The sequence below is a fragment of the Cebus imitator genome, unplaced genomic scaffold (genome assembly GCF_001604975.1).
Source record: "Cebus imitator isolate Cc_AM_T3 unplaced genomic scaffold, Cebus_imitator-1.0 Scaffold13, whole genome shotgun sequence".
NCBI lineage: Eukaryota > Metazoa > Chordata > Mammalia > Primates > Cebidae > Cebus > Cebus imitator.
This window is the reverse complement of record NW_016107328.1, coordinates 10090455-10115722: the sequence shown is the minus strand read 5'-3', so window position 1 is coordinate 10115722 and position 25268 is coordinate 10090455. Positions and strand designations below refer to the sequence as shown.

Here is a 25268-nt window from a genome sequence, read left to right as displayed (position 1 = left end):
GTTGGGATGTATTTCCTCTTCCTCTTTATTTCAGAATAGTTTGAGTAAGATTGGTATTAGTTCTTCTCTAAATGTTTTACAGAATTAGCAGAGAATTGGGTATCATCAGGCTTTTCTTTATTGGGATACTTTTTTGCAACTTCAATCTAGATATTTGTTATTGGTCTGTGCAGGTTTTGGATTTCTTTGTGGTTCAAACTTGATAGGCTGTATGTGTCTAGGAACTTATCCATTTCTTCTAGGGTTTCTAACTTTTTGGTATATAGTTAATTGCTCCTGGTAGCCACTAATGATCCTTTGACTTGATGTAGTATCAATTGTAATGACTCCTTTTTCATTTTTGATTTTATTTATTTGTATCTTCTCTCCTTTTTTCGTATTCTGGCTAAAGGTTTGTCAATCTTGTTTAACTTTTCAAAAACAAGCTTTCCATTTTGTTGATCTTTTTTATTTTCTTCATTTCAGATTCATGTATCTCTGAATCTGAATTTAAAAAATCTCTGATTTTTATTCTTTCATTTCCTCTACTACTTTTGGGTTTTGTTTGCTCTTGCTTTTCTAGTTCTCTAAGGTACATCATTAGATTCTTTATTTGAATTTTTCCTTTTTTGATGTAGGTACTTAGAGCTATAAAATTTCCTCAGTACTGCTTTTGTTGTGTCCCATATGTTTTGGTATGTTTTGTTTCCATTGTCATTTGTTTCAAGAAAAATTTCAGTTTCCTTTTTAATTCCTTCATTGACTCACTGATCATTCAGGAGCATATTGTTTGACTTCCATTTGTTTGTAGTTTCCAACATTCCCCATTATTGATTTCTATTTTTATTCCATTGTGGTCAGAAAAGATGCTTGATATCATTTCAATTTGTTTTGAATGTATTGAGACTTGCTTTGTGACCTAACATATGGTCTATCTTTTAGAATTATCACTGTTTTGAGGAGAATAATGTGTATTTTGCCACCATTGGATAAAATGTTATATAAATATCTATTAGGTCCATTTGTTCTATAGTGCAGATTAAGTCTGATGTTTCCTTTTTGACTTTCTCTCTGCATGATCTGCCTAATGCTGAAAGTAGGATGTTGAAGTCTCCAGCTATTATTGTATTGGATCTATCTCTCTCTTGGGCTCTAATAATATTTTCTTTATATATCTGTGTGCTCCAGCATTGGGTCCATTGCTGAATTCACCCTTTATTATTATATAATGACTTTGTCTCGACTCACAGTTTTTGTTTAGAAAACTACTGCTATTCCTGCTCTTTTTTGGTTTCCACTGGCATGGAATATCTTTTTCCATCCCTTTATTTTCAGTCTATGTTTGCCTTCACAGGTGAACTGCATTTCTCTTAGGCAACAGATGACTGAGTCTTGTTTTTTCATCCATTCAGCCACTCTATCTTTTGATTTGAGAGTTTAGTCCATGTATAACTCAATGTTATTATTTATTTATTTATTTATATGTTTTAGACAGAGTTTTGCTCTGTTGCCAGGCTGGAGTACAGTGGGACGATCTTAGCTCGCTGCAACCTCCACTTCCCAGGTTCAAGCAATTCCCCTGCCTCAGCCTCCCGACTGGTTGAGACTACAGGCAAGAGCCATCACACCCGGCTAATTTTGTGTATTTTTAGCAGACATGGGGTTTCACCATGTTGGCCAGGATGGTCTCAATCTCTTGATCTGATGATCTGCCTGCCTCAGCCTCCTAAAGTGCTGGGATTACAGGCATGAGTCACCATGTCTAGCCAATTCAATGTTATTATTGATAAGTAAGGGCTTACACCTGCCATTTTGTTATTTGTTTTCTAATTGTTTTGTGGTCTTCTCTTCCTGCTTTTCTTCTTCCTGTATTCCTTTTTGTGGAAGTGATTTTCTCTGGTGGTATATTTTAATTTTTTTGCTTTATATATTTTTTGTAGTTAAGTAGGCTTTTTGGATTGGAAGTTTTTATGAGGCTTGCAAATACTATCTTATAACACATCATTTGAAACTGACGCCAACACCGATTACATACAGAAACAAAGAAATAAGCAAAAAGAAAATGAATAAAAACGCTACACTTTAATTGTGTCCCCCTGCTTTTTAACTTTTTGTTATGTCTCTTTATGTCTTGAAAACTTGTTGCGATTATTGTCTTTGGTTGGTTTATTGCTTAGTCTTTCTGCTTCACATAAGAGTAGTTTACACACCACAATTACAGTCTTATAATATTGTATGTTTTTCTGTGTGCTCACTATTACCAGCGAGTTGCACCTTCAGATGATTTCTTGTTGCTCATTAGCGTGCTTTTCTTTTAGACTGAAGAACTTCCTTTAGTATTTCCTGTAGGATAGATATGGTGTTGATGAAATCTCTTAAGCTTTTGTTTATCTGAGTCTTTATTTTTTCTTCATGCTTGAAGGATATTTTCACCAGATATGCTATTCTAGAGTAAAAGATTTTTCCTTCAGTACTTTAAATATGCCATGCCAGTCTCTTATGGCCTGTAAGTTTTCCACTGAAACCTCTGTTGCCAGATGTAGCAGAGCTCCGTTATGTCATTTGCTTCTTTTCTCTTGGTGCTTTTAGGATTCTTTATCTTTGACTATGGGAGTTTGATTATTTATGTGCCTTGAGGTAGTCCTTTTGAGATAAATCTGTTTAGTGTTATCTAGTACCTTCTTGTACAATGTTTTTATTTTTCTCAAAGTTTGGGAAGTTCTCTCATATTATCCCTTTGAATAAACTTGCTACTCCTATCTCTTTCTTTACTTCCTCTTTAAGGCGAATAACTCTTATATTTGCGCTTTTGAGGCTATTTTCTAGATCTTGCAGGTATAACTTATCCTTTTTTATTCTCTTATCTCCCTACCTGTGTATTTTCAAATAATCTTTCTTCAGACTTACTAATTCTTTCTTCTGATTGATCAATTCTGTTATTAAGAGACTCTGATGCATTCTTGGGTGTGTCAATTGCATTTTCCATGTCTAGAATTTCTGCTTGATTCTTTTAAATTATTTCAATCTCTTTGCTAAGTTTATCTGATAGAATTCTGAATTCCTTCTCTCTGTTATCTTGAATTTATCTATATAGAATTTATCAATATCTATAGATATTGAATATCTATTTTGAATTCTGTATCTGAAAGATCACATATCTCTGTTTCTTCAGGCTTAGTCCATAGTGCCTTATTTAGTTTGTTGCATGAGGTCATGTTTTCCTGGGTGATCTTGATACTTGCAGATGTTTGTCAGTGTATCCGGGCATTGAAGAGTTAGGTATTTATTGCAGCCTTTGCAATCTGGGCTTGTTGGTGCCTGTCTCTCTTGGAAAGGCTTTCCAGTTATTTGAAGGGACTTGGGCCCCAAGCCCAATAATGCTATAGTTCTTGCAGACTTGCAGAGATACCACTTTGGTGGTCTGGGTTAAGGTCCAGAAAAATTCTCTGTACTACCAGAGACTCATGTTCTCTTCCCTTATTTTCTCCCAAACAAATGGAGTCTCTCTGTGCTATGCTTCTGGTGCTGGGGACAGTGGGTTGACAGAAACACCCCTGTGGCCACCACCAATAGGACAGTCTTGGGTCAGACCTGAAGCCAGCACAGCACTGGGTCTTACCCAAGGCCCACCGTATCCACTACCTGGTTGCTGTATATATTCAATCAAGGCACTGGGGCTGTAGAATCAACAGGTGGTGAAGCCACACAGGCTTGTGCCCTTCCCTTTAGGGTATTGAGTTATCCCAACTAAGAGTAGTTCCAGACATGCTGTCTGGGAGTGAGGGACTGGAATAAAAAACATTAGAAATTTATTTGGTGTTCTATTTTACTGAAGCTGAGTTGGCACTCAAATCATGACACACAGTCATTCCCACTTTTCCCTCTATTTTCCCCAGACAGAAGAGCCTCACCCTATGGCTACCCACCGCAACAGACTCACGGGGAATATTGTCAGGCTACCAGTGATGATGTTCCCTTTAGGCCCACGGGCTCTGCAGTCAGCTTGTGGTGAATGCTGCTAGGCATGGGACTCACTCTTCAGGGTAGTGGACTTCTCTGTGGCCCAGTGCAGGTTCAGAAATGTTGTCCTAGGTTTAGGGCCTGGAATCAGGTCCCTAAGAGCCCACTTACTGCTCTACTCCCTTAAGGTGCAAGACAAAGTCCTCTTTACTTTTTCTCTGTTTTTCTCAAGCAGAAAGAATCTCTCAATGTAGCTATCATATTTAGGAATGTGCTGGGTCTCACCTAAAGTGAGCATGTCTCAGAGGCTCACCTAAGGCACATGGCATATTATATGGATATCACTGCTGGACCCTGGAGGGTCCATGGTCTCTTTAGTCAACAGTTGATGCATCTTGCCAGGACTGGGTCCTTCCCTTCAAGGCAACAGGTTCCCTTCTGGCCCAGGGTGTGATTTAAAAATACTGTCCGGGAGCTAAGGCCTGGAAAGGGGGCCTCATGACTCTGCCTGGTGTCCTATCCTACTGTGGCTGAGCTGGTTTCCAAATGTAAGACAAAGTCCCCTTTACTGTTCCCTTGCCTCAAGCAGAAGCATTGGGTCTCTTTTGGAGCTGTGAGCTATGTTGCTTTGGGCTATGGGAGGGATGATGGAAGCACTCCTTTAGCTGCCCTGGCTGGTGTCTTAGTAGGTCATGTGCCCCCATGTCCTACTGGATCTGAGCCTTGACCAAGAACTGTAGTTCTTGTGGCCTAGACTGCATCTCAAGTTTATTTTGGGCTGCAAAGGACTTTAGCCTGTGGTGGTAAGGCTTGCCAAAGCTCACATTCCAGTCTCAGGGATGAGCAGTTCCCTTCTGCCTACAGCTGGTCCAAATGCTCCCTCTATGGGCAGTATTCAGTTGAGTTAAGTCTGTATTGTAAGCCTGTGGTGCTTTCTGCTGTGACAGGGCAGCACTGTGTTCAGTGATATGTCTCACAATCACTGTGCACTTCCTCACCCTATGCACAGATTCTCTCTCCATGCCATGCTGCCAGTTGATGCTGGGGTATGATTGGGGAGGGGTGGCATTGGCAATTCAAGACTGTGTTTCCTTTCCCTTTCAGGGTCTCTTTCAGCAACATAAGTTAAAACCAGGTACTATTACTACTCATCTGTTTTTTGGTTTTGATGAAGGTGCTTTTCTTGTATAGATAGTTGTTAAGTTTGGTGTTCCTGTTTGTGGTATGACTGGTGGAGCCTTTTATTTGGCCATGTTGCTTTACACCCTCTTTATTCTTGAGAGATATTTTGCTTAATAAACAATTCTCATTATTTTCTTTAATGCTTTATATATTCTCTTGTGTGTTTTATTCCAATGTTGTTGAAAAGTCTGCTATCATTTCTCTGTAAGTGATCTACTGTTTCTCTCTGGTTACTTTCAATTGTTCTCTTACTTTAGTTCTGATGTTTCATTCCCATGTGTTCAGAAATAGATTTCTTTTATTTATCCTGCTTGAGATACACTATACCATTAGGATTTCTAGATTTGTGTTTTTTCATTAGTTCTGTAAACTTTACAGTCATTATCTCTTTGATCATTGCCGTCTCTCTGTTCTATTTTTTCCTTTTGGGGCTCTGATGTAACGTACTTTGGACCTTCTCATTTCATTCTCCATATCTTCTCTCACATTTCCATCGTATAATCTCTTTATGTAATTATGTCATTAAATGAAAATTTTTGATACATATTACTGACTGCCCAAACTGTTTGTGGTTAGATTTTCTAGAACAAATAATGGTGACAGTGACTATCTTTCTCTTTTTTCTAACTTTAGAAAGAATTTATCCAGTGGTTCAGCTTTATTGTATTTGCTAGATTTTGTGAAAAACACGTTTTAATTCTAGTTTACTATGTATCCTTAACGGGAAAAAATACACTGAATTTTGTGTCTTTTCGGCATACATTAAGATGACCATATAATCTTTTGTGATTTATCTAATAATCATAAAAATGGAATTAATGGATGTCTAAAACTTACTATCCTTGAATTCTTAAAATAAATTTTGCTGGCCAGGCGCGGTGGCTCAAGCCTGTAATCCCAGCAGTTTGGGAGGCCGAGGCGGGTGGATCACGAGGTCAAGAGATCGAGCCCATCCTGGTTAACATGGTGAAACCCCGTCTCTACTAAAAATACAAAACATTAGCTGGGCATGGTGGCGTGTGCCTGTAATCCCAGCTACTCAGGAGGTTGAGGCAGGAGAATTGCCTGAACCCAGGAGGCGGAGGTTGCGGTGAGCCGAGGTCGCGCCATTGCACTCCAGCCTGGGTAACAAGACTGAAACTCCGTCTCAAAAAAAAAAAATTTTTTTTTACTTAGAAGAGGTGCACATTTAGAAAAACTTGTTGCTATATCAAGTTTGTGTATATTATTTTAATATTTCTACATATATTTTCACATACGATTAGGTCTATAGTCTCCTTGTTATTTTTATTCCACTTTGGTATGAAGGTTTTGTTATCTTAATAGATTGAGTTCAGATATTTTCTTCATCCTGTGCTTAGAGACAATTTACACAATGAGGAAAGAGGCAGGAATTACCTGTTCTTTAAAGTTTTAATTGAACCCATAAACCCTACTCTTCTTTCTACCATCTCACTCTTCCTTCTTACTTTTATAGAATTCTGCAGTAGCTACTTTATCAACTGACAGATACTGGGAATCAAGGTGCTTCTCTACTGAATCTCTTTTCACTTTAATTTGAAGACAAATAATAATTTCAGGCTGCAACATTGGCATTTGCATTTTCTACAAATTCTAAAGTTTATTTTCAGCTGGAATTATAAATTGTTTTAATTAGCTAGAGTTGAGATCACCTTCAATATGCCTGAATAGCACAAAATCAAACCCATGTTCCCATATCATTAGGCAAGTTATTTTTTTAAACCAAAGTTACTCATCAGCGAAGAACAGTTAATTAGTTGCCTTACATTTGAACTCTTATAAGGCCTTGCATATTATACTGTATTCTCTTTATTTTATTCTATCAAAAAGTACTGTTTGATGAAGGCCCACAAGCCTAAAAGGTCTCTCCATCAATACTAGTATTGTTTGGATACGGAGGATGCCTGTCAGAAATGATTAATAAAAAGCAACTTTGTATGTGGTTATGTTATGAATGTTAGGATGTCTTTACAGGATAAAAGAAAATGGTAAGTGTACTAATGTTAGGCAAATGGGTACTTGAGGCTGGGAATGTCATTTCCAGTAATATCTTTAAATAGAAAAAATTTAAATTCCTTGTATTCATAATTAAGTAAGAATAAACTTGTACCTCATACCACATACTAAAATTAACTCAAAATAGATCTATAGCATACAGAACTATTGTTTTTTATCTATAGCATAATAACTAAAACTATAAAACTCTTAAACAGTTTAATTTCTTAAGATGTGAAACACAGAATTACCATATGAGCCCCCACTTCCATTCCTAAGTACATAACCAATGGAAATGAAAGCAAGAACTTGAACATATACTTGTATGCCAATGTTCACAACAGCATTATTCCCAATAGCCAAAAGATGAAAACAACCCAAGTGTCCATCCAAAGATGAATGGATAAATGAATTATGGTATTACATACATAATATTCAGCCATAAAAAGGAATAAAGTTCTGATATACACTACAACATACATGAACTGAGAAGACATTAGGCTACATGAAAAAAGCCATTCACAAAAGGATAATTATTGTGTGACTGCATTTACATGAAATATTTATAATAGAAAAATTTATAAAGATAGTAGTTTTAGAGGTTACCAAGTTTTATGGGAAGGGAGAAATGGGGAGTTATTGCTTAAAGGTTACAGGTTTCCGGGGTGATGAAAAAGTTTTGAAAATAGATAGTGGTGATGATTGTACAACATTGTGAATATAATTAATACCAATAAATTTTACACTTAAAAATGGCTAAAATAGGCCGGGGGCAGTGGCTCATGCCTGTAATCCCAGCACTTTGGGAGGCTGAGGCAGGCAGAGCAACTGAGGTTGGGAGTTTGAGACCAGCCTAACCAACATGGAGAAACCCCATCTCTACTAAAAATACAAAATTAGCTGGGTGTGGTGGTGCGTGCCTGTAATCCCAGCTACTCGGGTGGCTGAGGCAGGAGAATTGCTTGAACCCAGGAGACAGAGGTTGCAGAACTCAGCTTCCTGTGTATGTAAACTCAGCTTCCTCAAAATAGGAGTTTACAGATCATTAAAAAAATATTTATTATTAATAAGTTTAATAAAATTACGTTACTCTTATATTTTCCTTTATTCCACATCATTAAAATAGCTGTATAATCTACTTTTTCTGTTTTGAAATGTTTTTCAGAATGAATACAGGCAAAGCAAAATCTTTTAAAATTATTCATTATTGCTAAGAAAAAAGCTAAATCTGGTCATAATTTATATTGTAGTGCTTTTCTCTTGACATCAGAACCTTGATCGTCCCATTAGCTATGCTGTTAAAATAAATTTTAGTAAGAAATTAGGAGGAGGAAGGAAAAATGTGTTGATAAAATTTATCCTAAAGGAATCAGTGTGAAGTAGTGAGTAATAGGAATGAAAGATAACTGCTTTCAGGCTTAAACGCATATATCAGTATAGGGAGGACAAATACATTTATAGTTCAGGAATAATTAACCAAATCCATAAGAAAAACTAATGAATATGACTGAATCTTTTGACACCAGGAATTTTAGTGAGTTTTAGTTGATAATGAGGACAAATTAAATTCCTGAATGTTTTCAATATTGGTGTAAGAGTTGTACTTCAGGGGACAAAAGTCTCTCATTGTGCTTGCAATTACATTCAAGAACAGCCTCCTGGACATTATTTATCTACTTATCTATAGCCATTTTCTATTCTTCACTATAAAACTAATAAGCCTGGTTTTAGTTACTGTTGTTTATTAATAGCTATCAATGAAAGAGATGCCTATCAGCATTTAAGTTACTGCCAGCATCCTTCAGTTGTGATAAGCTGTAATACAGAATTTGTCATTCTTATTATATTCTTATTCTTGTATCAATAATGATTAGAAGAGGTGAAGGGATTTCCTTATATACAGCCACTCTGACTTTGAACATTTTCCTCAAACCATTAGATGAAAAGCACAAAATTTTGCAGTTGCTATTAGAAACACATTTTTTTTTGTTAAATGTGAGACCCTTAAGAGCAAGGTTTTATGTCCTGTGTCACATAATATTCCTAGCAGACTACAGATTACCCAACCTTTCTTAAAACGTTCTGAGAGAATTTTTGTATCTAGTAAATTGATTTCTCTCTTACCCATACAGAATGGTACTAGTTGTGTGCCACCCTTAGGAGAATTAAGAAGACAGTCAAATAGTCAAACAATTTTCTGTGTTTGATAGTTTAGATGAGAAACCTCAGTTGAGAAGGGATATATAGAGTGTATAAAAATCACCCCCCTGCAAAACTGTTGAATTAATAAATGAGAACATATCACCTGACAGACTGAAAGTCTTCTTTCCTAAGTCCATCATTATTTTAACTACTGCAGTTTTCAACTGCTTGAAGACAAGAATCAATTCTCTTTAACTTCTTTAATCCTTTTAAGGTATAGGACACTATGGCACAGAGTTCAATTTAACTCACATCATGTTTCATCAGTGGATTAAAACACAGACACATGTGCACGCGTGCGCGCGCGCACACACACACACACACACACACACACACACATACAGACATGTATGAATGCGCACATTACCTAAACCATATTCCAAACCTAGTGAATCAGAATCTCCGGGGTTTGAAGCTAGGAATCTTTTTAGAAAAATATCTATGAGTGGTAGAAGGCTGAATATACAGGATGAAAAATCTTTGAATTGAAATGAATTTCTATTCCTATTGTTGGTTTCTCTAAACATGACCTGGTTCTCTCATCTTAGTCATCTTCATTTAAACCTTGCCTTTCAAATGCCTACCTCTCTCCTCTTTAAGCCCACATTATTCCGTTTCAAAGGTATGCCATCATACTGTCCTTAAATTGGTTATTTTAAAACAATTTAACTTTCTTCAAAATCATTTTTGTTATCTTACAATCATCCAAGATCTGAGTTATTTTAACTTAATTCTCCCTTTTATTCATAGAATACAGTCTTCTAAATTTTATTATTTGGCCTTCTGTAACCTTTCTAAAAGTTTATAATTCTTCTGCTCCTAATTATATCTCGAACATATTAATCTTTCATGTTAATTATGTGGTTTCCCCTATTTCTTTGCTATTAATTTAATTTCTTCTTAGACAAAAGTATAAGTGCTATTGAATCCATTTCTAGTTCTATAACTAAAAGAAAAACAGACACTTGAGCCAAAAACAATCCAGTGTCCACCAACAGGTGAACTGATAAACAAATTGTGTTATATACATACAATGGAATATTAGTGTTAAAAAGGAATTAAATTCTGATACATGATACAGTATGAATGAAACTTGAAAACATTTGGCTATGTGAAATAAGCTAGACAGTGAAAGATAAAACTATGATTCTACTTATATGAGGTATCTAGAATAGGCAAATTTATAAAGACAGAAAGTAGATTAGAGTTTACCATGGGTGGGGGAGGGAGAAATGGAGCTTTAGTGGGTACATAGTTTCTATATGGGATGATAAAAAAAGTTTTAGAAACAGTGGTGATGGTTGCACAAAACTGTGAATGTGCTAATATCGCTGAATTGTACACTTAAAATCGGTTAAAATTATAAATTTCATTTTATCACAATTTTAAAAAGCTACTGAAATGATTTTCTTCAGTAGAGCATCCTTTTTGTTCACACTGACAAATTTTATCTCTGTCATTAAAAGAAAATTAAAAAAACCATTTATACTTTTTCCATATCCCTAAATGTATCACCTCTTTAGATTTTTTCCTTTTTTGTAAAAATAAAATTTAATATGGATACTCAGCATTTTCCATACTTCGAGCACAATGATGTTATAGACACACACATAAAACACTTCAAATCTATATATACACATGTGTATGCATACATACACACCCCAATGTAAATCTCCTCCTTATACTCTTACAAATTTCACCAAAATTCTTCTTTGGCTCTTGTATTTGAGCTTTCATTTAAATATAAGCAAATAAGACTGTAAGCTTTACGGTACAGATAATATTATGTTGCAAGTTATTTTTAGATGCCAAGTACTTTGTAAATACAATAATGCAAAAACATCAATTTCAAAGGTTTACCCAACATGCAAGAAAAAAGTTTAAAAGGAGGGAAGATAAATACATCAAAAGGATCTCTAAAGAACGGGTATTACGTAAACTATGAGGAAGCTGAGAAATGATATTCTCAAAGGGAAAAATAGAGCACAGCAGAAAGCTACTTTAATCTGAACTACAAAGAACTATAAGATAATTAAATTTATTATTTTTAGAGATGGTACTTTGAAGTTGCAAAAAAATTCTTCTGGTGTTACTAAAAAGGATAAAATTAATAGGAGTAACGTGTCCTTATAAAACCCTGGAAAATTTAGGAAAAATAAATTAAGAATTTTAGTATATGGAAAATTATTGAAAGATCCCATACACAAGAAATAAATGTACATAATATATGATGTGAAAAGAAAACTTAAGATGATGATTTATAAAAAATTATATTCCTACATAAAGAGAAGAATGTGGAGTTGTATAAAAAAAAGCAGAGGGGTGGTAGTGAGTTTAAAAAGTCAGTTTAGGAGCAAACTGGACTGGGCTGTTAAACAGCAAAGCATTTTCCTATTTCTAAGTTATGTTTGGACAATTTGGACAATATGTAGGCAAAACTTTTATTGGAAATAAAATATGATCAGGGTTACAAGACATAGAGGAGCAATGCCAGTGATTTTTTAAATGCAGCAAACTATAAACGAGGCATCACGGGCCAATCAGTAAGTTGCCAGTACACAGGAGATGATTGCAATGTTTCAAATAAATTAATGGGGCAGCCACAGGCAACAAATAGATAGAGAAGGCAACAGTTGAGCAAACTCAGTCAGCAGGCTAACTCACTGGCACAAGGCAAGTATAGATGATAGCAGAAATGCTAAACAATCTCACCTACTTACAGTGTTACAGGCACAGATTGGGCAGGGCAAGATCAGGCAGGCAGATGGCGTAGCACTTGTTAGGCCATAGTATAGGGGAATTGTAGGGGAGCAGGTAGATAATGTCGGGCAGTCTAAAATGCTAAAACAGCAGATGGATATGGCGGTACCAGGCCATTTGCTGATGGACAAAGCACCAGTGAGTGAAGAATGCAAATCATTCAGCAGATGAGTGAAGTGAGGCAAAAAGTAGAGACAAAAACCAAAGGCAATCAAGCAGGTAGACAGAACAGTAGAGAAACAATTACAGATCATCAGAAGCAGTTGGGTAGGGGAATAACAAGCTCTCAGAAGAGGAATAAAACACCATTCAGGAAAAGATGAGATTCAGAGTGAGGCAGTCCCCTGAATTGGGTGTCTTCCATCTAGGATACAGTAATCAATAAACTGCATATGAGAATCCACAAGAGAACAGCACACAAATGGAAACAGCAGATGGATCTGAACTCTATTGCCCAGGGAAACAGAATGACCCTAGAACATATAGATACATAACAATCCACAAGGAAATTAAACAGATGCGAAAAATGGGTCCAAGCATTTTTTATGATGATAAAATAAACCAAACACTAAAAATTATTAATCTGAAAATGATTGGCTGGGATTGAAGTCTTCGCTTACCCCTTTCTGGAGCCCACAAAATGGGAATGTTGGGAATTTCTGCAGCAGAAAAACAGAAGAGAAAAGGGATTTCTGACTCCCAGTTTGAGGAAAGCAGGTCAAATTTAGGGCTATATGAACTGGTTCAGGGAAATAAGAACCAGCCTGAACCTTCTCCCTTCCTCAGAATGAAACCATTTCTGAGTTATGGGAAAGGTTTAGGAAGCCCTCACCCCATCATTCCCCACAACCTCCCCTCTCACACTTACCTCCAGTGCAAACAGTTTCCAGCAAGGAGGTACTTGGAAAAATTCACTCCTATGTTTACACCATGGCAAAATGGGAAGATGGTCAACTAATGGTACTTCCTGGTTTCTGATTCAGAGGGATCCCATCCACTCTTTGTGAATGAGCAGGGGGACAAATTGCTACAAACTACCTACCTCTTTGAAAGTGGATGAGAAAGAATCAGGGGCAGTAATATCAATCAACAGATATTGATACCAGTAAATATCTTGGTGATCTCATTAATTGTCATGGATTTTAATTCCATTTATATGTTGATGACTCCAAAAAATAATATTTCTAGCTCAGATTTTCCTAATAAAGTCTAGATGCATATACTTAATATCTACTTTTTGAATGGGGGGGTGAAGAAAGGAGTCTCGCTCCGTCGCTCAGGCTGGAGTGCGGTGGTGTGATCTCAGCTCACTGCAACCTCTGCCTCCTGGGTTCAAGCAATTATCCTGTCTCAGCCTCCTGAGTAGCTGGGATTACAGACGTGCACCACCATGCCCAGCAGAATTTTGTGGGCCTTTTTTTTTTTTTTTTTTTTAGGTAGAGACAAGGTTTCACACTGTTGTTCAGGTTCGTTTTGAACTCCTGACCTCAGGTGATCTGCCTGCCTCGGTCTCCCAAAGTGCTGGGATTACAGGTGTGAGCTGCCGTGCCCAGCCTCATATACCTAATATCTAATTGCAATTCAATATCTCTACTTGGATATCTAAAGGAAGTTCAAGTTTTCATAACCAAAGTAAAATTCTTGATCTTGTCCCTCAAACCTACTCTTCCCACAGTCTTCTCCATTTCAGTAAATGGAAACTCCATCCTTCTAATTCCCAAGGCAAATCTTGGGTCTTATACCTGACTTATTTCTCTTATTCCATCTGTTACCTCCCTTCAAAATATATCAATCATCTACTTCTCACTACTTCCATCTCTATCACTGGTCTATGCCATTGCCACTTTCCACCTGGATTATTTTAATAGTCTCCTAACTTGTTTCCCCATTAAAATATGTCAGTTCATGCCATGCCTCTCCTCTATTACATTAAGGGTGGCATACAGGTTCCACATGATCCATGGCTTCCTCCCTCTCCTCCTTTAGGTCTTTGATCAAATGCACCTTATCAATGAGGCCTTCCTTAATGAATGACCCTATTTAAAATTATAACCCTCTTTCCTGCCTGGGCTACCCATCTTCCCTCCCTGGTTTATCTTTATTCATAGCACTTAACATCTCCAGTACTATACATTTTACTTGTTTTTTTTTAAGTTTGTATCTTCTCACTAAAATGTAATGACTACTTAGCTCATTGCTCTATCCCAACATCTTAAATAGTGCCTGGCATATATGTATATGTATATGTACATGTATATGTATATGTATATGTACATGTACATGTATATGTATATGTATATGTATATGTATATATCTAGTAGGCTTAAAGTACGTATTTAAGTCCATGAAACTTCTTATGGGGCTTCCTCTCTCAATCTCAAATTTTCAGAATATTTTTCCAAAAGCTCACATACTATGAGCTTTTGGATTAACAGAGCAGATGCTAGTGCACTATAGAATAGAAATGTTCTGAAACAGGGGGTGGCAAACTATAGCCCAAGGGCCAAATCCTGCCCATTTGTATGGCCTGCAATCTATAAATGATTTTTGCATTTTTAATGATTCAAGACATAATCAAAAGAAGAATAGTATTTAATGACACGTGGAAATATATGAGATCCAAATTCAGTGTCCATAATAAAGTTTCATTAGAGCATAGCCAGGCTCATTCATTTATATCATCTATGGCTGCCTGTGTGCTACAGGTCTGGCAGAGTTGCGTAGTTTTGACAGAGACCATATGCCCTACAAAATCTAAAAAAACTTACTATCTGGCCCTTTTAAATAATAAGTTTGCTGACCCCTGTCCTATAGTATTTTATATTTAGCAGAGTCTCGCTCTGCACCCAGGCTGGAGTGCAGTGGTGCCATCTTGGCTCACTGCAACCTCCACCTCCCAGGTTCAAGTGATTCTCCTGCCTCAGCCTCCAAGAAGCTGGGTTATAGGGGTGCACCACCACACCTGGTTAATTTTTGTATTTTTAGTAGAGACAAGGTTTCACCATGTTGGCCCGGCTGGTCTCGAACTCCTGACCTCAGGTGATCCACCCACTTCAACCTCCCAAACTGCTGGGATTACAGGCGTGAGCCACCGCACCCAGCCTGCTTTCAATATTATATATAAGTAGCCTCTCATTCCTCTAAATATTCTTTATTACAGAGGGTGATATTCATTCATTGATCTACCCCACAGAGAAGCCCCATCTTGAGGGACAAAGTACAGTGCCAGTAAGTCTTGAAAATGGCAAAATGGGAGAGAATGAAAGAAGAAATAAATAGGGCCCATAAATAGAACTTATATTATCACACAATTAACTAAACTTCTAAACACATACCCTAACAATAGTTGGAAATCAGCATGATATGAATTTCTTTCAAATCTCATCAATGGGGTTATTATTAATGGGGTTGCCTATACAATGTAATCTTGAATCACAGCAGGCAATTGACACGTTATAATAATACTGCATTATAGTTATACAATATTCAAAACTAACAATTATATTCCCTCTGGTTCAAATATCTCTATTTTGTAAAAAAGAATATTTTAAAAATTTTGTAAAATCACATTCAGAAGTACCTCCTAATCAAAATTGACCTAGCTTTTCTTTCTGTAAAGCTTCAGCCTGAGGATTATTCCATGCAAGAATATTATGTTATTTGCTGCAATCAAACTTATAGAATGGAGTGAAGAAGCTGAGGGGAAGACACTTAAATTATCCCAGTGGCACTGCTGGCTACAATGTTATCTTCATTCTTCATAGAGGAGCGTAATTTATTTCTTTGTATATCAATTAGTCAGTCCTTCCAGCATGATGGATTGCTTCTTCTACATTGTTGCCTTCGGCCTTTAGTCTCGCTCACACAGTGAAACTAACAACCATCATCTTCAAACTGTACTTCCAAGAGGTATACTGCTTCTTTCCTTTCAGCATTTTTTGAAGGAACTTGGATCCTTTCTGCTAATTCTCATCTGTGTGCCACTAATAATTATCTGAGGCTAGGTGCAGTGACTTACACCTATAATCCCAGCACTTTGGAAGGCCAAGGCAAGTAGATCACAAGGTCAGGAGTTTGAGTCCAAGCCTGACCAACATGGTGAAGCCCCATCTCTACTAAAAATACAAAAATTAGCTGGGCATGGTGGTGCACACCTGTAGTCCCAGCTGCTCGGGAGGCTGAGGCAGGAGAATCACATGAACCTGGGAGGCAGAGGTTGCGGTAAGTGGAGATCGCACCACTGCACTCCAGCCTGGGCGACAGAGCAAGACTCCGTCTCAAAATAATAACAATAATAATAATAAAATAATTATCTGAAAAGGTTACTACCTCCAGTGAACATTTATCCTTCATACTTTAGTAGCAGTTCCAAGTTCCAATATAAGAAAGTAACACTGGTAAAATTATTAAAATAATTACAATTATTTACTTTGTTGTCTGAATCTACTTTCTGAGTCCCTATGAGATGCCTTTTATGGCAGGCAGTAACAACAAAGTTACAAATATTCTGCCCTTCTAATACAGTGATATTATTCTGAGAAGTTCACAGTATTTGACAGATATAAAGTACTCATTTGTTGTCATCTTATTACATTTCATGTGAAAAGCAACAGTAAGTCCATTTTATAGACAGGTATCTAATATACTAGAGAGAAATTCATATTCCTGATTCCAGGCAGCAATAAAGAAAGGAATATCCTGAAATCTTCATTCCTGAGACTATGTCTCTAGATAAATATACTTTTAGCATTTTACTAATATATCTGTAAAAGATTTATTTATATTTTGTTGTTAATGTCTTAGCACATGTTTTGTAAAAGCAAAGTATTCTGGTATGCTAGCCTTTCTTCATTTTTACAAGAGTAGACTCGTAAGGGTGAATTCGAAAGGTGACTTCAAGGTACTATCACTCTGATAAATTGATGCTAAAATAATGATTTAACATGTTCTCTTTGATATTTCTTTTTCCTTTTCCACAACTATACTATTGTGTACTCTAGGTCGTACCCTGTTTGATTTTTTTTCTCCAGAGAGAATTCTTATAATATTTATTCAACCATCAGCTACTTATTTTTAAAGCTAAAGCTCTTTCTAGATATATTCTAGATAATAATAGCACAGATGTATATAGCAAGTAAATATTGTTTTAAGTGCCTTGCTTATATTACTTACAGAATATAACTACCCTATGAGGCAAGTACTCTTAGCTATCTTCATTTGACATATAATAAAACAGGTTTTTAAAGTTAATTGTATAGGGTTGCATACTAATAAAAGGTGGATCTGAGATTCAAGCCCAAATAGTCTGTGCTCTTAACCATTATGCTATTTTTGTTATTATTGTTTTTATGTCCCATTACAGAGCAGAATTAACCACAATGTTATGCTGCTCCATAAAAGGTTATATGGGCAACAGTATTTTTCTAGTCAGAGCTGTAATTAGAAACATAACTTATCATCACTTGTGTCTATACTTACTTGTATGTTTATTTAACATATGATCTCTCTTATCCATAGGGCTCAATGAAAACTGACAGCACAGAGTAGGTATACAATTAGGACATATATTGAAAGCAAATTTAATATATAACTTTTATTTGTGGGTTCTTCATATATAGAATTTTTATTTTTTCCTTATATTCAAAATTGCAAAAATTCTGACCTCAAGGAACAATGTATTCTTCCCTCTTTAATGCTACTATATGGTAAAGGAGCCGTTCAACTTAACAGTCTTGAATGCAAAGTCAGTTATTGCTCTAATTATTTATCTAAATGGTGTAATTTTGTACCTATAATTTTTATGCTGGCACCATTTTACTATGGAGCTTTTCTTTTTTCATGCACAGAAAAATAGAGAATGTATGTTTTAGGAGGGCCTTGCCTGGTGGAAAATATAAATGCAAAAATAATACAAAAGTAGTGGACTTAAGGAGAAAATGTAATATTTCTTTTCAAATATCAGAAATGTCTTGTAAAAGATGAATTAACTTTCTTTTGTGCACTGCCAAGAGCAGAATTAGGAAAAGTGAGTAGAAATTATAAGGTGACAGATTTCAGTTTGATATGTTTAGACTTTCAAACAAGTAGAGTTGTCTAAACAATGAAATCTTGGATAGAAGAAGTGGTGATTGAAATGTTCAGGCAAAGAGAAGGGCATGCTAGGGCTTTGAACGTGTTGGTCTTTGTTCTCTTCAAATTCTGAGGTACTATGATTTCTTTACTATAATAAAGTTTGTAATTTTATACAAAATGCTAACCAGAGATACAGCACTGAAAAAAATCTATGATAACATATTCCTTGATTGTCTTGATTCTTGATTCTAAGGGAAGAATTGACTGAAAAGGTTTTCAAACAACAAATCAACAAAATTGGAACTTGGTGCCTCTCAGTGGTTAAAATTTCATACATAAATAAATATATAATGGTGTGGATAGTTACTAGGTTTGCATATTGAACCAAAAATTTCTTTTTTTTTTTAAACCAGGGCATTAAAAAAACCTTCAAAAAGAATAAAGTAAGTCCTACTGAGGAATGTATTCATGTGCATTTGAATAAATGCTGATTCAAAAAAGTCTAAGAAAGTCCTGAAAGTATGATTTTACTGTCTATACTGGCTGATAGTAGACTTATGATCTACATTTCCAAGGAATCTCTGAATAAGGACAGTGATACGGTTTGGCTGTGTCACCATCCAAATCTCATCTTGAATTGTAATTCCCATAATCCCCATGTGTAATGAGAGGGACTCAGTTGGAGGTATTAATAATTTAATCATGGGGGCATTTACCCTCATGCTGCTCTCATGATAATGAGTGAGTTCTCCTGAGAGCTGATGGTTTTGTAAGGGGCGTTCCCAATTGTTGGTTTGCACTTCTCCTTGCTGCCGCCATGTGAAGAAGAATGTGTTTGCTTCAATTTCCACCATGACTGTAATTTTCCTAAGGCCTCTCCAGCCCTGCTGAACCATGAGTCAATTAAACCTCTTTCTTTTATAAATTATCCAGTCTTGGGTATGCCTTTATTAGCAGCATGAGAACAGCCTAATACAGTAAGTTTCTCATTTCTATATTTGGGATCTCTCTAGCCAGTATATGAAAGAAATAAGATAATGTAGGTCTCATGTATCTATCCTTCTACGTCAAGTGAATTCTCTGCTCTAGTCACAAAGATTTTATGTCTATATTTCTCTGTGTCTTGCTCATATATTTTCCTCCTTTACTTCCACCAGTGATGTCATCCTCTTTCAAAACTTGAATCCCATACATTTTAGCTTAAATTTTATAAAAATTTCACTGATTATTCAAGCTCTCTCTTAATCTTTCTCTTTGAATAAATCTTTTCACCTGAATTGGCTGAATATTTCTGATACCAAGTTTATACTGTCTTGAATTGTCACGTGACCATTTTAGGAGTATGTGTACTTTAGCTTTAGGTTAGATAAAGCCCAAGGTGCTTCATAAATATTTGTTACATTGAAGAAAGACTGAATGAATGCTGTTCTTATCAAATAGGAAGGTCCTAACTGTGCCTATGATCTGAAAAAAAAAAATACTGCTTTCAATGGACAATACAAAAATAATATAAACTCCAGATATAAAGTGGGCTATTACTAAAAAGTTACTTTTTCACATACCTACCTGTTGCGAGCCAAATTCTTATTTTTAAGACTTATCTACCAGTTATGTTTGTAGTTAACAATAGCTATCAGAAATACAATGGTTAGTTGCAAAAGTATTTGGGGTTACCATATCTAATTAGAGATAATAGGTGGTACTGTTAATTAAACGAGGAAGAAAAAGAACAAATATTGAGCATCTACAAAGATTACAGGCATTACGTTAGATCCTTTTACAAGCATTTATTGCCATTTACTACTTGAAAAATATTGGGGAAGTCAATTAATCAATCTGTATCACAGTTTCTCAATCTGTAAGGCAGAGATAAAAATAAATAGTACCTGGCTTTTATATATATATATATATATATATATATATATATATATATTTAATTTTATTTTTGAGACAGTGTCTCACTCTGTCACCCAGGCTGTAATGCAGTGGCCCCATCCTGACTCACTGCAACATCTGTCTCCTGGGTTCAAGAGACTCTCATTCTCCAATCTCCTGAGTAGCTGGGACCACAGGTATGCAACAACATACCCAGCTAATTTTTTAATATTTTTAGTAGACACAGGGTTTCAGCATGTTGGCCAGGCTGGTCTCAAATTCCCGACCTCAAGTGATCTGCCCTGTTTGGGCTCCCAAAGTACTGGGATTATGGGCATGAACCACCACACCTGGCCTCATATGGTTGTTTTGAAGACTAAATGAGTTAACATACACTTAAAACAGTTCCTTGCATATAGTAATTGCTATATGTGTTAGTTTTTGTTATTGACTATTTTTATTATTAGAATCAACAATTTTGAGAGGTAGGTATCAGCTAATTTAGCAGATGCGAAAAATTAGCTAATTTAGCAGATGAGAAGACAGATGTGGATAGGTCAACTTGCCTTAAGTTTCATAGTAAGTGGTAGCACTAATATTTAAATTCAGGTCTGTCTGACTCTATAGTGTAAGCTTTTCCCACTATACCATATTGCATGCCAAAATGTTTAGACAAAGACATGACATGGGAACTATTTCATAAAATCAGAATGAGCTCCTTAAAATGGCATCAAATATAACTGTCAAATCTGAGCATAGGGGAACGGACATTTTATTAAATTTAGTTTTAAATACTTCAAGTATAAGAGTTTCTAGTATTCTGCTTTGTAAACAATTTAATATTGTTGAATTATCCTATTTGTATAGAATAATTTTAAGAAAGTCAAAATTCTAGTTCCATACAATTAATTTTAGCTTTATCATGTATAACAGGTATTTTATTTTACTCAAAACAATCTTGGAACCAGAAAAGAAATATTCATAGAGTATACAATAAATATTCTAGAGTATTAAAAATGACATTTTTTGCCAGTAAAATAATCAATATTTTCTAGAGAATATCAAAAATATTCTCTGTAGTTGAAAACTGCTGTATGATTTAAATAACATATGTAAGTGATCAAATTTTCTATCAAAAACAAATGATTAAACATGGTGTTTTTTGCTATGCTTCTCTTAAAATGTAGGAGAGTGGTTTCTGATTGTTAAAATGGCCTATATTAACTTTTAGGTGAGTTATTAAATGTAACTTTTCACTATCTTTCACAAGAGTAACAAACTGAAAATCATTAACATGTTGTTAGTAACTTAGGCCGATTTTTTATTCTTCCCACTGCTTACACAGTATTTTGAAGCATTACAATATAAGAAAGAAAAATGACTAACGACTGCATAAACTAATACCTGTCTTACAGTACACACACACTCAAAATTATGAAATACATGCATTTCAACAAATTGATTATAAAACAATGTTTACAAAACAACTTTCTTTAATTTGTACTAGAAAATTAACATTTTCATGAAAAAAAAATCTAATAACCTAAGTGAAAAATATTTGTAGAAAAGCTTAGACATTAATCTGTCCCAAAGAAACCTAAAAGTAGTCTATAAACAGAATATAGCTTCTAAAATTGATAGTCTTTTTCTAGGTCAGGTTTCTTTGGTACCATTTTATAGTATTTTCCCTATTTCACGCTTGGTCATTTTGTCTGGTGCCTCTTCATTACCATAATAAAACAGTTTTGAGGACCCTATTAGATAAATATTCTTTATGTCAAATTTAGAGTTTCCTGATATTTTTTTATTTCTTCTTTTGTTTATTTCATAATCAATTATATTAGCATACTTTTATTATGAGGCATTCCTAAGAATGTCAGTTTAAAATTATTTTTAAGAGTGAGATTTCACTTAATGACAACAAATTCATTTTATCAATTTTTAAAGTACAGAATTTTATATATTATTTAGAATAAGGGATTATATATTATTTAGAATAAGGGATATTTTGTTTTTGTTATGCTAGTGAGACAATGTGGCAATACACTTCATTATGGCGGAAAAGTATTTTTTCTTTGCTCCATCTAAAATTAAAAATATAAGAAAGGAAACCTAACATTATTCAGATTACTAAGGAACCAAAAGTAAAAGTGAAAAAAAAAAAATGTGACTAAAGATTACTTGTTGTCATCTAACAGGCCAGGAGTGGAAAATCTTTTTCTGCACAGCATCAGATGATAAATATGTCAGGTTTTATACTCTATATGGTCTTGTTTACAACTACTCAACTCTGCTGTTTTAGTCATAGACAATATATAAATGAGTGTAGCTTTGTTCCAGTAACACTTCATTTATAGACCCTAAAATTCAAGTTCCAAATAATTTTCACATCACAAATATTACTTTTTAAAATTTTTTCAGCCATTTAAAAATGTAAAATCTATTCTTAGCTCACTGGACATGCCAAAAAAAGGTGACAGCTGGATTTGGCTTGCAGGCCAGTTTGCTTAACGCTGTGAAAGTCTCACTCATTTTTTAACTTCAGTACCAAGCATGGTACTGAACACATATTGAGGATTAAAAACAAAAGCTTCATGAATGAATGAGACATAAACGTGTTAGGCTTTTATTTAACTCTTTTACTTGTGATCAAAATAATATATTAGCATACCCTTATTTTGATATAGCTTAGTGCTCTAAAAGTACTGAAAGTTATTTTGTGCCTTTTAAATACGAAACAGTTTAACATTTTCTAATTTACTAATTATCACTTTTAAAATAATTACAGAGATATTCTTTAGTTATTATTTCTTAATCTTTTAGTCTCTTCTAGAATTTATACATTTATGTCTAAAGGGCCCTCACTTTACCTTGCTTATATGTCTATAACTAACCTTATATTTTTTAAGAATGATAAAAGATTCCTTTATGTAATAATACCTTTTATGGACATAGGCTGCTTTTAAGTAATAATGGGACATAAAGGGATAATATTTTGTATATAAATGAGTTTTATGTTCTGTGGAACATTATAATTACTAATATTTCACTAGGGAATTATCCAACATTTATCAGATCAGAAAAAAATGCAATCTGGCCAGGCGCTGTGGTTCATACCTATAATCCCGGCACTCTGGGAGGCCAGGGTGGGCAGATAACTTGAGGTCATCAGTTTAAGACCATCCTGGCCAATGTGACAAAACCCTGTCTCTACTAAAAATAGAGAAATTAGCTGGGATTGGTGATGCACACCTGTAATTCCAGCTACTTGGGAGGCTGAGGCATGAGAATTGCTTGAACCTGGAAGATGGAGGTTGCAGTGGGCTGAGATCACACCACTGCACTCCAGCCTGGGTAATGGAGTGAAGCTCTGTCTCAAAAAAAAGAAAAAGAAAAAAATAAAAAGGATATAATGCAATCTATTATTAAAAAATAGTTTTTAATATCAAAACAAAATTCTAAAAAGTTTATTAGTGAGAATTACTAGGCTTTTACTACGTAAGCTTTGATAGCATCTCATATTTAGAGGCATGGAGAAGGCTAGAAGGCATGCAAGTATCAGATGAACCATATTTTATAACACAGGGCCTAAAAATATAAACAAATTTATAATCTAGAAAAACCAATTCTGTTAGCCCTATTCCTATAAAATATATAAAGAAGATAAACTTTACTATTCATGATATTCTATTTTTCTTTTTAATAAAACTGGAAATAAATCTGTTGACTTAACTTTTCATTTTATCTAGAGCTCATACCCATTGACAAAATCTTTGTTGTTTTTCATTCATCTTATTCATAATTTTCATTCTTCATTTTTTTCTTAGAACACACTATTTCTTACAATAGTTTCTTAAAACTATTTTCCTTTGTGTTTTATAGATTAAGCTAATTATTGACAATTATTGACTATAAGACATTAGGATTTTAAGGGAGAAGTTTTACATTATTTTACTTTCATCAAATTAGTATTTGTGCTTTCTACCAATAACTTCTGACCTCATTTAAAAATATTAGCAATCCTGATGTACAAAACATAGGTAAATGTGCCTAGAAACAGCTTCTTCTCTTTAGGTACAACCATCAAAGATTGACAAATTACTATATAATTTAGGTCCAGAATTATATTTCTAAATTCCTATCTGACACATCAATATTACATTTTAACTATTATAAGAACTGCAAATACTCTAGGGTGTAAAGTAAAAGGGAAATTAGTAGAATTACTTTTCAGTGGGCGTATATTGATTTTATGTTTGCTTATTTATTATTTATTTTATTAGTATTATTTAATAGCCCACAAGTGCTACAAAACTTTTGCCCTATTCATATCATATGTATTTATATATACATATAAAATATGAGGTGAACCTATTAAAAATCAAGTTATTCACAATCAGGTAAATTGTTTCTTTTCAAAAATAGATATTAGAGAAAACATATTTATATATATTTTAAACCCATTTAAGAAACCCCTAACATAATTTTACATATGTAGCTGCTATAGGTATATATTAATATAAGAGCACCTCAGTAGTTTTCAAGTAACTAAAAAACTTTAAGAATAAAATGCTGCTCAATGTTTGAATAATGAAATATATAAGGCCATGGAAACAGTCACTTGTCAACTAGTAGTACTAAAAAAGAAAACAAAAAACAACAAACCAGATATTAGAATAGCAGAAATTCAAGGTTTCTGATTTATGGAATATAGAGATGGGAAAGATCAAATAAGAAGTTTACCCTATCAAAATTAAGAAATAATTTAACAAGATTCTAAAGATTTCATTGACATACTTTAAACTGCGTAAAAGGCTACAGTTGCCTATTTGTTGGCTACATGCAAAAAAGAAAAACTATCAAATGTGTTCATTTGGTAGTTACATAAGTTACATAGCAACAAATAAAATAATATTTAACTCTTACAAATTAACTCTTATGTAAAATACCAGGAAATAGTTCTCACTGAATACTCACAGCCACCTTGGTAAATAGGTGCTTCCATTTCCCTCATTTCATAAAAAACTAAGGCACAGAGTGGTTAAATGACTAGTCTATTGAGGTATAAGACAAAAGTACATTTGGTCTTTGTTCTTGGTTCTTATTATAGAACTCCTAAAACCCTTGGGAATTTCCCGAGTAACAGGAGAGTGACTTTTGTTATTCCTAACAAACACCATCCCCTGCCGTGCCCCTACAGCCCATCCTTTTTTTTTTTTTTT

General features: G+C 34.7%; 1 protein-coding gene across 1 annotated transcript in view; it reads right to left on the bottom strand.

The window, feature by feature from the left end:
* The window catches only part of GPHN (gephyrin), a 339003-nt gene that overhangs the window by 310792 nt on the left and 2943 nt on the right, over positions 1-25268 (bottom strand). Inside the window, exon 2 of the mRNA XM_037728619.1 lies at positions 12720-12758. The gene's annotated coding sequence lies outside the window, so the exon portion shown is untranslated. The remainder of the gene's footprint in view (positions 1-12719; positions 12759-25268) is intronic.